This window comes from Mirounga angustirostris, unplaced genomic scaffold (assembly GCF_029215605.1).
Source record: "Mirounga angustirostris isolate CCGP_5_RB_7025 unplaced genomic scaffold, mMirAng1.0.hap1 SCAF_2, whole genome shotgun sequence".
Lineage (NCBI taxonomy): Eukaryota > Metazoa > Chordata > Mammalia > Carnivora > Phocidae > Mirounga > Mirounga angustirostris.
The window spans coordinates 93,031,488-93,049,636 of record NW_026991710.1 but is presented as its reverse complement, the minus strand read 5'-3'; the positions used below and the strand labels follow the sequence as shown (position 1 = coordinate 93,049,636).

The following is an 18,149-nucleotide window of genomic DNA, read 5'->3' as shown; positions in this document are numbered from 1 at the left end:
GGCAAACAGCTGGCTTGTTCAAATAATAAAAGCTCTCCATATATGACTTTCTGTATTGATCTATTCTTTCTTCCTTTATGTTTTTTTTAATAATCTCTACACCCAACATGGGGCTCAAACTCATAATCCTGAGATTAAGAGTTGCATGTTCTATTGACTGAGGCAGCCAGCCAGCTGCCCCCCGCGTTGACCCATTCTTTATGAAGTTCCTCTTCAAGACTGGAAGAATGGGGAAGCATTTTATTTGTTCTTCTGCAATTCTCTTTCAGTTTTTGAAAAAAAAAATTATTTTTGTTAACTTTTATACCCCATTAGAATTTTCTCATTGAATCACTTTTACTTTTTGTAATTATTTTATCTGATGTCAATGTTTATTTAACTTAAAAGAAAAGTTTAACTTGTTAGTTGAAATTCCCAGTTGACCGAACATGAGGAAGTTCCACCTTATGTTCTTCAGAGTCCTTTAACCACCCCAAATAGATCAAATTGAAAGAGGACTTGAACTACCTCCATTTTGACCTCAGTCTATACTTTCTAACTCACTAAGTTCTTTCCAGCTTATCTTTTAACTCAGGCAAAAGACTTGGTGGGCAAAGCATCCTGTGATGGGAACTTAAACTACCCCTCAAGCAATTTAACTGCCCTGATCTGACGCCAGTGATAACCCCACATAATTGACCCCTCAATAGTGATGGACCTGACCCTTACTGCCCATCTACACGCACCCACCGACTTCTGTCCCACACTTTTTTTTATATAAACCTCAAAGTATTTTCAGCACTTCAGAGAGTGTTTGGGACATTGGTCTGCTCTCTTCCTGGTGCTGGCCTCACTGAAATAAATCCCTTTCTTGTTTCACCCCCATTCATCTCTCTGCCTTTGGATTTTGTCAGGGACAAGTGGCAAAACCTGGTGTATTTAGGATACCCAGAGCCAGGTGTTTTTATACCCTTGTACCCTAGTAACAAGATTTTCCCAGACTAAGCCCATGGCTTCTGAGCTGTAATCAGTTGAAAAAGGAGGAGAGAAGGAAGAGAAGAATAAAGCATCTCCTCAATATTGTCGATATTTGCCAGTGATTTCTCTTTTAGTTCCTTAATTCAGTATTTCTCAGTATCATGTCTTCCTATCCTGTCATGGAAATGTTTTACTATGCGAATCAACAAATAATATGTATCAGGGCTCCACTTCCTCCCACCCCTGAAAGCCAGTTGTTAGACATTTACCAGCAATATCACTGCTCGCATGCCAAAGTTTCAGGTTTGACAGCAGTTTTATCTTTAAAAAATGTGAACGGCATCGGGGCGCCTAGGTGGCTCAGTTGTTAAGCGTCTGCCTTCGGCCTAGGTCATGATCCCAGGGTCCTGGGATCGAGCCCCACATCGGGCTCCCTGCTCCGCTGGGAAGCCTGCTTCTCCCTCTCCCGCTCCCCCTGCTTGTGTTCCCTCTATGGCTGTGTCTCTCTGTGAAATAAAAAAATAAAATCTTAAAATAAATAAATAATAAATAAATAGAAAATGTGAACTGGAAAAATGACTCCCCAATGGTCAATTTCTCTAAGGTACAATGGCCTGAATCTGGTCTTCATTTAGGTCTGAAGTTCTACAATATGGGCAGCATGTGGGATCAGTCTACAAATCAGGTAATCTTGTTTATAAATTTTATAAAGAGTCAAGCATTATTAACTACTCATCAATCCTTAATTGCCTAAAATGGGTACCTAGACTTGTTTGAAAATGATCTCAACAGTGGCATTCTGAATATAACTTTCTATTAATTTAAAATAGAAAAGTTTGAGAATTCAGATGTTTAAAAGGTGTAAAATTGGGGCTCCTGGGTGGCTCATCAGTTGAGCATCTGACTCTTGGTTTTGGCTCAGGTCATGATCTCTCAGGGTTGTGAGATCACGCCCCACATTGCTCTCTGCACTCATCCCGGAGTGTTTGACATTCTCTCTCCCTCTGCCCCTCCCCCACTCACATGCTTGTGCACGTGCTCTCTCTTTCTCTCGCTCTTTCTAAAATAAGTAAATTGGGGTGCCTGGGTGGCTCAGTCGGTTAAGCGTCTGCCTTCGGCTCAGGTCCTGATCCCAGAGTCCTGGGATCGAGCCCCACATAGGGCTCCCTGCTCAGCTGGAAGCCTACTTCTCCCTCTGCCACTCCCCCTGCTTGTGATCTCTTTCTCTCTCTGTCAAATAAGTAAATCTTTAAAAATAAATAAAAAATAAGTAAACAAAATAAAATCTTTTAAAAATAAAAGTGTAAAATTTTCTTCAATTCCATGAGTGGCCAACTCTGATGGTTAGAGGATTTACAATACTCAATTTCCTTTCTGGGGGATCTTTCTCCTTTCACTCTATAGCATCCACTCAGCTGAAACCTTTAACTTGCTTTAACTTTCTCAATAATTGGCTAGCTTTCTTCTCAATTAATTACAAAGCTGATGCTGTAAGTTGAAAGAATTTTCCAATGAAAAAGTACCCTTTTTGGAGACACAAAGATTCTACTACAAATTAATGAAATACAGTTGTATTTAATTGAAAACATCATCAAGAATATGATTAAAATTTTCCATATGAGGGATTAGTTCAGAAACCAAACTGTATATAATATATAAACTGAATTCAGGATATACATGTGTCTTTAAGATTTCTGTAATACTATTACTACTGAAACTAGAGTAGTTATAAAGACACAGACAATGCGTGACATTCTAGTTATAAATGCTATAAATTTTTAATCTGTCTTCTTTTAAAATGCAACCAAATTGGGACTATCATATTATTGCTATCATATTATTGAATTAGCTGTAGGAAATAGAAGACAAGCAATGTGCTTTACGCTTAATTTTTTGGTTCTAGAATTTCTAACCAAAAATAGATTTAATTATGAGTACTGTGAGTAACTGTTATCAGAAAAAGCAACTCAGCATCAACTAGACTTAAGCGAAAAATATTTTATCTTGTGAATATGAGCTAACATATAAGTTAATCATGTTTAAATGAAAAGTGATAAATAATCCCGTTCAATAGCACAACTCAGCTAACTCCTAGAGAATACATTTTGCAGTTAACCCATTTTGGTTAGTCCCTGAGGTCATGTTTCTAAAAATCAGATTTCCCACAGGAGCCACACTGACATGCTTTAGCTTACCCTTGTCAATTAGTAGTACTGGCCTACATTTCAAAGGATGTTATATTATTGTCAGATATTCTCCACTTTGTCAGGTAAGGGAATGAGGAGGTGGACATGCCCAACTAGTCAGATCTTCTTTTTTTTTTTTCCAGATTTTTTAAATTTATTTGAGAGAAAGAGAGCACAGTCAGGGTGAGGGCCAGAGGGACTAGCAGACTCCCTGCTGAGCAAGGAGCCTGATGTGGGGCTCGATTCCAGGACCCTGAGATGATGACCTGAGCCGAAGGCAGACACTTAACCAACTGAGCCACCCAGCCGACCCTAGTCAGATCTTTTATATTTGGGTGCAAATACAGGGCAGGTTCTAGGACTTTCCCAATAGTGCTTCCCACACATATAGTATTTGAGGCACATGTCCAAAAAATAAAATATTGTCAGTTTCTGCATTTATTAGAACACTCATCATGAGCTTACTCATCATGGCCAAAGAGTCTTCTGAAACAATTCATACTTAACAGAAACAATAACTATTCATTCTCTTAAATTAGTATCAGGTTAGACATTCAGTTAGATCACCAGAAAACAATGTACCTGGAGTACGTTATCTTGATTCCCTACAGAAATGCCTTCACTGACTTATAAAATATTACTACATATTTGGTTTATATGTAAAGTGAATATAAGAAATGTCCATCTGAGCAATATTTTCACCCTTGTGTTTATTTTATATGGGTTCTCTGAATTAACTATTGTTGAGTTCAATAACAGGAAAAAGTTTAGTAATAGGAAAAGCCTCTGTGCTTCTTTTTACTAACCTTTAATTTAGGAAAACTGCATAAATCAATGTGTTTGTCTTTTTTACTAATTTCCAGGAAAACAGAATAAATTCAGTATCCATCAGAATTAATTATCACAAGTTCTCTATTCCTCTTTTCCTTGGTTTTGCTTTCATCTTGTTTAGTTTCATTTTTAATGATGTCAGAATCACAGTACATATGAGTGCATGTATGTATGTATATGTTGTGCCACCAAAACATTGCTGTAAAAATTCTTCAGACCTTTTGTATCTTAAAACAGCATTATGCCAAGTGCTTCCACCGAGTTTGATTCCTCATCTCACAGGGTTTATAGACAGTAATTATGCTTTGATTAATATGATTGCTGATTCTAATTAGCTACTCAGTGGCTCAACATACTGACCAACACTGTGGAAACAACGTAAATGAAAATTTAAAATAATTTAAAAATCAAAAACAAAATCTTAATAGGAAAATCTAAGAATTAATTAAACCTGAGAAATAGTAGCCTAACAGTGAATTAATATCCTCAGCATGCTTGAGAATAAAAACTGTTGGTGTTATAACTCTACTGAAGCAAATCTGGAGGAAAAGAGATAAATACACAGTAAAAACAACAACTGTATGAGACATTGGAAGAGCATCCTTGTCATTGGTTGGAAATCTTTTCTTTTAAGGTTGTTAAAAGGTTAAATGTTTCTCATTTGTATGCAACTGACTGAAATTGTTTTCTTTCTTCCCTTCCTTTCATCTTTCTATTTTCTTTTTTTTAAAGACAGTGTGGTCAACTGCAGAAATAATAACATGGTGTTGGGAATAAGAAATGCAATCAGGTCCTTGCTCTGCTCCTAACCAGATGTGTGACTTTGGGCAAATCACTTAGCCTCTCTGTCCTCTAAAGATCTGATCTATAAAAATGATGATAATGATGACAATGAAAATGTGCGGACAACAATAAAGAAATAAACATTTATGAGCACCACTTGTGTGCCATTATTTTAGCCTTTTTTTTTTTAATGAATGTCAATTTATTGAAACTGGTTTGGGGGAGGATGTATGGGTGAATAGTTGGGGGTTTTCCAAAGAGAACTGTGGAGAGGAGCCAACACCTAGGAGGGAGGGAGAAGCTGCTTAGCCAGAAACCCTATCTTACGCCTGATGTCTTCTCCTTCTGCTTCTTGCACACCACGTCCAGCTTCCAGTCCTTCCACCTGCTCTTGTGCAGCTTGATGGGGGCATGAGCGCACTACCTCCCATTCATCTCACGCCTGGTGCGCACGTGGTCTGCGCATAGTTGCTAGGGTCCTTGAAAGCTGACTAACCCTTGGTCTTCCCTCAGACTAGTCGCAGGTCACCTTAGCATTAAGAAAGGATGGGAAGCGGCTGACGGAGCGTGCCAAGATGTCATCATTCACCTCATTGCTCAGATCCCCACAGAAGATGTGGAAGTCATCTGCATTCCACTCCAGCAAGCTAGGATCCTCCCAGGTGCCTAACAAATGTAATGTTTCAACTTCTCTGGCTTTCTTTCCTTTTTGTCCTTAACCAGGATCTCTGGGACCTCCAAAACCATGAGGCCAAGGCATGGGGGCTGGGTCCACGGACTCAGGGCAGGAGTCCAGAAATGCAGAGTGGGGGCGGTAGGCTTCCCTCCCACACTCCTAGTGGGAGGGGCTCAGACTCATATTCAGGCAAAGGCATGGAAAGGGCTACTGGAAGGATGAGCCCAATGACTTTAGGACCAACAGGGGTGCCTCCTGCCTCCACAGTAACCAATGCACTAGTCTTCAGCCCAGCTGCTGCAGCCACCGTGCCTCTTCCTTCTCTTTCAGGCCCAATGCCAAGGCCTAAGCCCAGCTCCTAAGGAGTTGCTGGCCCTTCCAGGAGAGGCCTCAGAGCAGCCATGGAGATGGGAAGTGGGGGGCCAGCCACTGGGGGAAGCATCATAGGGGGCCCACAAGGACTGGCAGAACCAGAGGTGGGATGACTACCTGCTGCAGAGGGAAGAACACAATCTGCTCTCTGTAGTAAATGGGAAATGAAGGCCAGATGCAGGATAGGGGTCCTTTGGGGGAACCACAGCTACATGCCCGAGCCTCTGGACTGCCCAGGTGACTCCAATCATCAGGGCAAAAGCTAAGTGAACCACTCACCATGGGAGGAACTGTGAGTCCAAGAGTCTGTTGGATCTGCTGGTATGTTTTGGTCACAATAATTGGGCAAATCACAGGAGCTGCTGGGACCTGCATGGGTACTACTGTGGGGACCTTGGGTGCAGTAGACCCAATAGCTGGGATTCTGGTTACCAGAACCTTCAGAACATCCTGCTCAAATCTCCACCTCCTTCAAGCATTCCTTGCTGCTCTTGTCCAGGATGCCTGTGTCAGTCCCCAGGACTATAGGTCCTCCTGTACCTGGGAGTCCCAGGGCTGACCCTACCAGCTAATGTCACCATATACTGAATGGGAACCAACCAGAGCAGGCTACTATTGATAAGTCCTTGATATATATAAATTAATGTTGATAAAATAATATGAATTTGAGTCTTTTGAAACAATCAACAAATATTCATTGACCTCTTATTGTAAGCAAGCGCTTGTAGATCTGTGAGTCCCAGGCAAGGTATCACCTTTGATTCTACAACTTTTGGAATAACGCTATTTCTAAAGAATATCATTAAAATGACTAAATATGCCAAATATTTAAAAAAAAATCTTAATGTTACTTTGAAACAACCATGTGCAAAAATTTGGGGGGGTAGGGAAGGGGCAAAGGGAGAGAGAGAATCCCAAACAGGCTCCACCCCTAGCGCAGAGCCAGAGCAGGGCTCGATCTCAGGACCCTGAGATCATGACCTGAGCCAAAATCAAGAGTCAGAAGCTCAACCAACTGAGCCACCCAGGTGCCCCAACCATATGCAAATTAATCAATCTTAAAGGGCAGATTTTTTTCTTTAGCACTTCTATTAAAATTTTATAAAGCAATTTTATAACATTATTTACAATCAGATTTTACAGTAAGCTGTAATCACCATTTCTCTTGTTGATTTTATGAGCTATTTTCCCCATTGACTGCTTTTCTATGATCATATAAAACTAGTACATGAAACCCCAGGTAGAACAGATAGCCAATAAAAATTTTTATAGAGCCATTCAAGTGTTAGTTACATTTCTGGCACATACAGAAAAGACATAGAGTAGTCCATCTGGAAAAGGTGAAGAACAGATTCAAGCAGGTACAGCTAAACGTACATAAAGGTAATGTTTGCATCAAAATCCATTAGGCTGTTTTGCATCTTAGTACAAATCCATAATCAACAAGTGTTTGCCAGGCACCCACCAAATGCTCATCTCTAGGTGCTAGATTCTAAGGGAGAAGCAAAGGACATGTGACATATTTTCTGTTTCCAAAGAGCCCCAAAATATTTATAATTAAACAACTGAAAATCACCTCTGTGCTACATAGACTTGTCTGTGTTTTTTTCAAATCTCTGGCTACTCTACTTTGCAAATCTTACATGTTGAGTTAAGGGTACTCCAATCTGTCCTATGCATATCTGAAAAGTACAACTAACTTACATAACTTCCTTAATTCTACTAAAATGTAAATATTTGGAAGGAGGCATTGAAATATATGAGTTCTTAAAAAATATTAGAAGAAAGGGGTGCCTAAGTAGCTCAGTCGTTGTCTACCTTCGGCTCAGGTCGTGATCCCAGGGTTCTGGGATCGAGCCCCTAATCGGGCTCCCTGATCAGCAGGAAGCCTGCTTCTCCCTCTCCCACTCCTCCTGCTTGTGTTCCCTCTCTTGCTGTCTCTCTCCTGTCAAATAAATAAATAAAATCTTAAAAAAATATATTAGAAGAAAAAGATGGAGAGCAAATGGGGACAATCAAAGGGCAATAATAGAGAAAAGAAAGTGAAACTTGACTCCCAATCCCCCACCCCACCCCCACTCTGAATGGGGCCCCTATGTCAGAGATGTCTTAAACCAGGAGCTCTTTTCAAGAGGAACTACATGCCCACATATAGAGATACAAATAATTATGAAATATTATTTATAACTTCACACTTCCATTGGCATAAATGACATCAGCAAAAGAAATTACGTGGAGAAAAAGAATTCAAACTCAAAACAAAATAACCTGTTTATATATTCCCAACCCAATTTTCACTCCTTATACCTAGCCATAATCTAGCTACACCTTCCCCACCTCTTTCATGGTGGTTGCTCAAAACTAAGAGTACTCACTGTCATAAAATTCAAGATTCATTCAGTTTTTATGAAGATTGGAAACAGCAAAGCAATCAATGTGTCCCCTTTGTCATACACAATTTAACTGATTCTACCATGTCATTTGTTGCTCTCTAAAACTTTCTGATTTAAAAAGGAAATCAAACTATGATGATCCATGAGGAAAGTTGTTTTACTAGTGAGTTATTCTCAGATCTTCAAGGCTTTCTTTATAATTCAAAAATGATGAATGTTTAGTAAGGTATTTATTAATTTACAATGAGGCTTGGAATTTGATAGCTCATTGATCATTTCATAAGGAAAAATGCTTAGAATAAGAATGCTTTGAAAATATTTTGTGGGGTGACTGGGTGGCTCAGTCGGTTAAGTGCCTGCCTCCAGCTCAGGTAATGATCCCAGGGTCCTGGGATTGAGCCCCCTGTCCAGCCCCTTGTCAAGCCCCCTGCTCAGTGGGGAGCCTGCTTCTCCCTCTCCCTCTGCCACTCCCCCTGCTTGTGTGCTCTCTCTCTCTCTAATAAATAAATAAAATCTTTAAAAAAAAATTAAAACCTTTAAAAAAAAAAAGAAAAATATCACTTTGTAAAATCCACTTCCAGATCTCCATGTCATCTATGATCCAGGGCCACCCAGATATCCATAGTGCTTCTGGCTGGTTGCTCCTTTGTTGGCCACCTGTCTTTCCCCATGTCCAGCCCCATCAAGTCTTTCTACCATATAATCCGCAAAATACAGAGAATGAATTTAAATATGATGGTGAGCTAGCCCGGAAGAAGAAAGAGTTCTTTAAATTCTTCAAAATCTTAGCAAGATCAAGAGGGATGAAGAGGTTATGGGGGCTGAGAAATAAATATTTGATGAATAAAACAATGAAAAACTTAATGACATACATATCATTATTATACTTTATATTTTACATATGTTATATCACATTATTATATATTGCAGAGAAGGGCCCTAAAATTCTCAGAAGTCAAGTGATTTGTCTCAAAGACCCTCACCACCAAAAAAAAGGAATAGCAAAAATCCATACTTGATCTGATTTACAAATTCATGTTTTTTGAGTTAAAATAATTAAGTTCTAAACCAAGTTTCAAACTGTAGGTCATGATGCATAAGTGGGTCATAAAATCTATTTAATGGATTACCAATCAACATTTTAAAATATAAAGTGGAATAAAGAAAAATAGAATGTACTGTGGATGAGCAAGTGTTGATTTTGTTTGGGGTTTTTGTTCTGTTTTGTTTTTGGTGAAACTTTTCACAATACACAAGCATACATGCACACACGTGTGTGTCAGAGAGAGAGTGTGCACACAGGTGGTCTAGACAGCAAAAAAAACAAACAACAACAACAACAAACTAAGCAGGTTTTGGCAAGACCCAAGACATGAGGGCATCTTGGGGAAACCAGATACCCTCTCAGACTGAGTAAGTAAAAACCTGACGTTCACCAAGACCATTCTAAGAGAGGAGTGGTTTCTATGGTATGCTTATTTGAATTTTCTGAATTTAATCATTCCTATTTTTGATGAATGCTGCAATGCAAACATGAAGGATGATGATGGGACAAAGGAGAGTTCTTCACTTTGAGAATACGGGCGAAGTCACCACTGAACCGCGTGCATATCCAGGGCTGTGACAGGGGGCGTGGTGCACCGGAGGCAACGCCCCCAAACCAGAGTTCCTCATTTCTCTCCATTACTAGCAACAACACGATTTAAAGTTTCTTCATTAGTAAAACGGGGAAATTTCCCACTCTGCCTACTTCAGATAGTTATTTTTTAAAGTATATAAAATAATGTACATTTATGCTATTTTGAATCTGTAAAATAATATACAAATGTAAAATATTATGATTTCCTGGTTAGGTGACAGAAGTAATAAATGCATATACTCCTCACTCCTGTTTTCTGGCACTGAGATTTGGTTAAATATGATGAGTTGAATTGAGCTTTTTTGAGTCTAACATATAATGTTTACCTGGACTAGGGAAATTATTAATTCATGCAGAAATGATTTACTTTAAAAAGTATTTTCAGTTCTAAAGAAACCTAGGAAGCAGACGGGAACCTGGTCCATTAGTAATCATCCTTGTCAATAATTCAAAGAACTGCTATTTTATGACTGAAAGCTTTAACTCTCCTAATTTAAATGTTTTCACATAGTCTCATTTCTTTGGTTAACTTTTACGAGAAATAATGGATAAATTATTTCTTTCATATTTGATTTCATATGTGCTAAAGCAAATCAGCATATGAAGCTCAAAGGAAGAACACTATTTGAGCTACTTATTATGATAGTCATGGGTTAAAGAGATTTAAATATTAACTTTAAAAGTTGGCAGCAAATTATTTAAATAATAGCTAAAACTTATTATAACTTATTCTTAAGTGTCAGTCTTGGTTCTAAGCTTTTAATTGCATTAACTCACTTAACCTTAAATTGAACATTATGAATTATGAACTACCTGGTGATTCTAGCTTAGAAACTATACTCTTAGCCCCTACAATTTAAAAAAAAAAATCTATGGGCCCTGCATTATAATCCTATTTAGCCTTCTTCAGACTTCAATTTCTCATTAATTCTATTTGATATTCTGTGGAATAGGAAATATCTCAGTCTCTCATAATAAGTCAGTAGTTAAGGAGAAAAATTATCCCCTTTCTAGACATAGAATATCCAAATGTGTCAAAATTAGAAAGGAATTTTATAATGCATTCTAAAATGTTATTATCATATCCATGTCAAGCTTAGCTAGTTTTAATTTAAAGTAAAAAGGAATAGATTGGTTGAGCCTTTAAGTTTCTTACAGCAATAAAATTCTGTGGTTCTTAAATCAGATGACAGTAATGGGAGTATAATTTCCAGAAGATTTTAAAGAAAATATCCAAGAGAATAAATCTTGTATTTGTATATTTATCACTGACTCATTCAATATTTCAGTCAACTCATCTTGAAAGAGGGCATTAAAAACCTGGATTTTTCTCCTTCTAACATAGAATTTATCAAAATCAGTAAGCAAGGAGAAGGAGTATGTATCAGAACCAATCAGTAGCTTTTTTTTTTTTTTTTTTTAATGAAATGTAAGAACTCCGTAGTGCTGCAGCCTGGAGTGGATGTGCCTCCAGGGGCCAAGGATGAGACTGAAGTAAGAGAGGGAAGGAGGGGAAAGAGTGGGGAGAGGGGAAATCTCAAAGGGAAGGAAAGCAAGGAGGGAGAACAGAACCTAAAATAAGTTCCATAGCTAATTCCAGTATGTGCCCAGCCTCCTACTTCTTCTTTTTTTTCCTTTTTTATATTTTTTTAATTTTAAGTAATCTCTACACTCAACGTGGGGTTTGAGCTTACAACCCTGATATTAAGAGTTGTATGCTCTACTGACTAAGTCAGCCAGTGCCCCCCATCCTCCTACTTCTAAGTGAAGAAACAATTTTGTACAAAATATTAAACTCAGATAAAAACATGGTACAGAGTTTAAATTTAATAAGGACTAGAGAAAGCTTAAATTCAAAACAAAATAACAGTTGAATATCAATTATTCACATATTAAAACATTTACTGAACATTTATTTTATGCCAAACTGTGCTAGCAACAAAATCTACATTTCAAGACACCCATATAAAATGAAAGTTTAGTAATGTTATTAGAGAATTACAATGACTTCTAATTTTCTCCCCATTTTTTAAAATTTTTAATTAAAAATAAGCTATATTTGGTGTGCTACACCCTAAAAGAATATGGAGAGAGCGAGGAAAGAGTCATACAACAATGAAGTTGGCTTTAGAGTCTTCCAAGTAATATACCATTACTCTGCTTTCCATCATTATAAAATGATTCCTACAAATTGCATCTCATATCAATTTCCAGTTTGCCTAAGACTCACAAGCTGGCTTAGTTTATCCTCTGAGCAATCACAAAGTTTAGTTTGTTTTACAATTTATTGCATTTGTGTTCTCTGTTTAATCTTCCCAGCAAGGTTTATCATGGGTGAGAATCAAATCCTATTCATCTTTGTAAACTCTACACTTAACATGGCACCTAGCACAAGAAAAAGTCTACTTCAAGAATGTTTGACACTCAGTGAGCTAATGAGTAGTATGTACCATATGGAGGTAAATAGGAGTCTGCTTAATTCATCCAGTTATTCTACATTTGTCGGTAAACGTAGTCAGTGCATGGACAAATCAGGTATAAATATGTCTATCTCTTAGCCTTTGAAAACACAATCAGGAAAAGTTCACTCTCTGAAGCTGAAGCTGGTTAACATGAACATGCGTAAGAGGAAATTAGATCCTGAGAGAAGCACTTAATCTAAAGGGGCTTTTCTCAGTCTGGAATCCCTTGATGTGTTCTTAAGGATTTCAGGATTCTCTGAGAATGTTTTATTTGACATTTTCATTTTAATGCCAATCTAAAAAAAGTTAATAGAAATTTATTCTGGATCATCTGGATAATCACATTTAATTAAATACCATCTAGTAATTTCTTGGTCATGACACAATATGACTGTGTCAATTGATGCCAAGTGATCACTGAAGGAACACCCAAATTTTAATGAAGTATTTCTCAAACTGAAGCACACGGATGTATTCTCAGGGTTCAAAAAAAGTCTCCTCTCTACTTAGAAAAAATACTGCCTTAAGAGATGGTTTGTAAACATAACCTGATAAAACTTGGGTCTTTCCATCTAGAAAGCAGAATAGATGTTTGAGGAGGCATGACCAGAACTTTCCTAACTATTACACAGAATTATAAATTATCTGAAAGAAATAATGACAATTCTGATTAAGTTGGAAGGAATAAAACTTGTTAGAACTTCCCCCAAACCTGTCCATCCAGCTCCTCTAGTTTGAGTGAGATCATCAATTATGGCTATACAACTTAATTAAATTCTATCTAACTGCAATTGTCAGAGCCATACTTTGGTCTCCTGAATGTGCATAACACAATGGGTTTTCACACGTATAATTTGATCCCCTAGTAGTCCCCTTTGAGATAGAGAAGTATGTTGAGAGATTATAAAGTATGCAATATAGTGATAAGCCATATTGTGGATGTGCAACAAAGGTAACTATTATTTGATATCATAAGTATTATTATTTCTCACTTCAAGAATGGATAATTTGAGACTCAGACTAATTTAAGTGGCTGGCCAAATGTCTGTGTTCATTCAATTATTTATTTATCAAATATTAATTGGATACTTCTTATGTGCCAATCCTCACTCAGTGGAGCTATATTCCATGAATAATCTTTAAAATCATTTTATTCATCCCCTTACATGCATCCTCAGTTCACTTGTCTTTCTCTATCTGTACTATGCATGCTTAGCTAAACCACATTCCTGGTTGTATATAACACTCCATCTGAATCCATGCCTGACTATAGCTGCAAAAGAACACACATCCATGCTAGCCGGTCACGATCCTTGAGTAGGCTCTTAATGCTGCCTGGCAGTCAAGCTCTGCTACCCTTGCTCTCTCCCACTTTCCTTGATGAGTGTTTCCTACCTTCTCTCTCCTCTCAGTTAATGAATCTTCAACCCTCATTACTCTCCTTGTGACCTCAACCTTCATCCCTGGCTTCTCTCTTTTGCTCTTATCGTACATTAAATCCATAAAAAAAAAAAAAATCTATCAGCTCTATCTTCAAAATATATCCAGAATCCAACCACATCTTACCATCTCTCCTGCCTATTGTCTGGGGCTAGAACATTTCATCTCTTACCTAAAGTATTACAAAAGCGTTTCCTCCTCTGCCCTTTCTCCTTTTCAGTCTGAGGGTTACTATTTAAACTTAAGTCAGCTTATGTCACTCCTCTGCTAAAAACCCTCTAATCACTTCTGTTCTCTCTCGGAATTAAAGCCAAAGTTCTTAAAGTAGCTTACAAGGTCTTATATGACCTGGTGCCACCGATGGCTCTCCCTGACCTCCTGCTTCTCCTCCCCGATCTCCTACTACTCCAACTACACCGGCCTTCTCACTGCCCCCAGAACACATCAGGCATGCTCCCTCCCTGGGGCTTTCTCACTCGTCAAGCCTTCTTCTAAAATATATTCCCTCCAAATAGTGCAGGGCTTCCTTGGTCAAATTCTTCAGGCATTCTTTTGACCATCCTATCTAAAATGACACATCACTTCCCTTCTGCTCCCTCTCCTTCTGCTTTGCTGTGTATTTCTCCCAATCATTTATTACAGTCTCTCCTTTCACATATTTTACTTTTTTGCTTGGTGATTTTCTCTCTCTTTTCATGCTGTAGATTCTAAGCTATACCAGAGGGGGTTTTTGTCTCTGCTTTCATACAGCAAACACACATTACATGTTTGAATAAATAGATGAACAAATGGTGAGCCTGAGTTCAGATTGGCAGAAAGAATGTGATTATAATGTGATTATAATATCTGAGATGAATTAGGGAGAGTGGAGGGGCTCCTGGAGTTATGTACTAAATCCCATGTCTTTGGGGGGCCTGGGTGGCTCAGTCAGTTAAGTGTCTGCCTGCTCAGGTCATGATCCCAGGATCCTGGGATCAAGTCCTGCATTGGGCTCCCTGTTCAGTGGGGAGTCTGCTTCTCCCTCTCCCTCTGCTGCTTCTCTCTCTCTGTCAAATAAATAAATAAAATCGTTAAAAAAAATCCATGTCTTTTAGTCATAGAAAAGAGCATTCAAGAGAATTCCCAGAGCAGAAATTGTTCTGTTTTCATCTAAACCACTGCAGCAGAGTACTTAAGAAGACAATCATAGAAATACTTTGCAAGAAGCTAACCCTGGCATTTTTAAATTTTTTTTTTTTTAAGATTTTATTTATTTGCGAGAGAGAGAATGAGAGACAGAGAGCATGAGAGGGAGGAGGGTCAGAGGGAGAAGCAGACTCCCTGCCAAGCAGGGAGCCTGACGTGGGACTCGATCCCGGGACTCCGGGATCATGACCCGAGCCGAAGGCAATCGCTTAACCAACTAAGCCACCCAGGCGCCCCATAACCCTGGCATTTTTTAAATGAAATAAGAGTTGCACTTCAAACCTCTTCCTAAATCTGAGACAAAACTTTTTAGAGTTATGGGCAAGTAACTTATGAAAAGTCTTTACTGGAATTACTTTGCATTGAACAGCTATCAACATTGAAACTGAAAATTCTGGGGTGCTTGGGTGGCTAGTCAGTTGAGTGTCTGACTCTTGGTTTCGACTCGGGTTATGATCTCAGGGTCGTGGGATTGAGCCCCGCATTGGGGTCCTCGCTCAGCTCAGAATTTGCTTGAGATTCTCATTGTCTCCCCCTCTGTTCCCCCCCACCCCCTTCTCTCACTCTCAATCTCTCTCTAAAAAAATAAATAAATAAAATCTTAAAAAAAAAAAGAAACTAGGGCGCCTGGGTGGCTCAGTTGGTTAAGCGACTGCCTTCGGCTCAGGTCATGATCCTGGAGTCCCGGGATCGAGTCCCACATCAGGCTCCCTGCTCGGAGGGGAGCCTGCTTCTCCCTCTGACCCTCCCCCCTCTCATGTGCTCTCTGTCTCTCTCATTCTCTCTGTCTCAAATAAATAAATAAAATCTTAAAAAAAAAAAAAAAGAAACTAAAAATTCTAAGCACTCAAAATACTAGGCAGACATTATTCAAATCCAGTCTGAATCGGCACTACTCAGTATAGAGCAAGGACCTGTATGAATGCACCAAAGAGAATTAGAGAATAATACAGAATCCAGAAACAAAAGGGCACATATAACCAGAACCAGACAGATACACCACCATTTGCTTCTTCTAAATGAGAAGTCAAATGATAAATATGTGACAATATTATTTGCGGATATATTTGTGCCCCATTTAACTGGTTAGGAAACTGGATATAGTTCATTCCATAGTCCATTAATTCTAGGAGTTTAATTCTCAAATATTCATCTTCGTTTCCTTTATAAATTCCCAGGCTAATATAATTGGTTTTGGTATTTTTAAAGAGAGGTCCAGACTGGATGGATCCAAATGGCATTGGTAAAAAATATTTTAGTACCAGGAAAAAAAAAATTTAGCTTAATTTAACCCAGATAAAAAGAAACTGTCACCAAATTGCTATTAAATGTGACCTTTCCTATTTGATGACACAAGCTATGAGAATACCTTTTATGATCTGTTCTGCCTATGAGAACCAGCACCACCTATTATTATAATAGGGATTATCATTTGCTACTATTTATTGAATGTGCAGTTTCCTAAGCGTTTTGCAAACTTCTCATTTAATGATCATAACAATCCTATGACTCCAGTATTGTTATGATCACTATTTTACAGTTGAGAAAACTAAGTCCTGGAAAAACTGAATGCCCAGAGTCACATAGCTGGTAAGTGGATAAAATGAGAATTTGGATTCCAGCACTCACATTCTTAAAGTGATTTCCAAAAATGCTTTGTGGTCTGAGTCATAACTATGTGAACATATGACAAAGTCATTGTTGGGTGTACCTTCTTGTTGGTAAAGGCTGATATTTTAGGAACATTAACATTATTTTGAAAATGGTGCTTTGACCTTGCCTTCTGTTTCTGAGAGAGGAAGCACAGGATCTAACTGATAATTTTGGACTTTTACACCTCAGTAGCAAAGGGTCAAGACCAAAAATCAGGACACGTTAAAAACTGTTAACTTTCAGTGTTATATCTAGGAGTATGGCCAATAAATGATAAGTAATCTAAGTCACTGCAGTGAAACCAATAAATTTTATACATGGTAAAAGTACCTGAATCTTCTAAGCCTTTTACTGACTTTAACTGGCTATAAATTTTTTATGAAAAGGTTAGAGAGTCTATTTTTAATGTCTGGATGTTAACCTTGTTTATAACATTATTAGACTGGTAACAGTTACTAAAAGAAGAAAAGTATTAAGTATACATGAGTTTCAGATAGGGAGCAAATGCTAAGATTTATTCTCTTTTCTGAGTGTACAAGAGATAATAAAATAAATTACTAGTTTAATCTTTTAAAGCAAACAGAAGTTAAGAGATCTGTAACCATTCGGAAAAGAAAAATGAAGATTTGAATTTTTTTTTTTTTTAAGAAAATTGTCGTGTGCCAAAATTATGAATTTTTCTCATATCCTTTAAATGATGAAAAGCCAAGTTGTATTTTTGGATTAAGTTTCAAAATTCTCATGGTAGTTACGAGAAAAATTTTATAAAGAAAAAAAAATGCATCCAAATTTTAGTTTAAGGAATCGTAGAACGCCAACACACGTGATATTTTTGGAAAGCTGGTGCAGCCCAGATTGCCTCTCATTGAGAAATATAGCAGGGTACAGAAAGTCCTGGTTTCTGTGTTACATATCATGATGCTCCCCAGAAACCCACGCTTACTAGCAAAATAATGGACACTTTTTCTTCTCTTCCTTCATATGCCTTATTAGCTTTGAACTTTTACGTATTTAGATATAGCAGTATTTTGGCTACAGAGTTGCCCCCTTTGCCTTCCTAGGTGTTTGGACATTATTTTCTGTTCCATATTTTATTTGAGTTTTAGTCGTAATCCTGGTAGTGGTGCTCTTTGACTTAAAAGTTCTTTTAACTCTGGGGCACCCGGGTGGCTCAGTTGTTTGATGGCTGGCTCTTGGTTTCAGCTCAGGTCATGATTTCATGGATCATGAGATCAAGCCCAGCACCGGGCTCCTGGTTCAGCAGGGAGTCTGCTTGAGGATTCTCTCCCTCTGCCCCTCCCCCCACTTGTGTTTTCTCTCTCTCTCTCTCAAATAAGTAAATAAACAAATCTTCAAAAAAATAAAAAATAAAGTTTTTTTCAACTTCTATTATGTTAATTTAAGAATGAATCAAGTTCTTTTTACATTAACAATGGTAGATTAAAAAAGATTTGAGCTTCAAGATAAAGGAAACCACACTGTACACTCTGAAGGGAGGATCCCAATATCTCAGGAACATTCCTGCAGTAGAAAACACTTGTACATGGGAGAGAGACAGGTCTGTGTGACCCT

The 18,149-nt window shown here is 38.1% G+C and overlaps 1 protein-coding gene and 1 pseudogene across 28 annotated transcripts in view; both read right to left on the bottom strand.

Moving 5' to 3' along the window:
• The window catches only part of ANK2 (ankyrin 2), a 224,613-nt gene that overhangs the window by 174,985 nt on the left and 31,479 nt on the right, over window positions 1-18,149 (bottom strand). The gene's annotated exons all lie outside the window — the stretch shown is intronic.
• Window positions 5,024-9,882, bottom strand: LOC123847705 (RNA-binding protein 42-like; annotated as a pseudogene).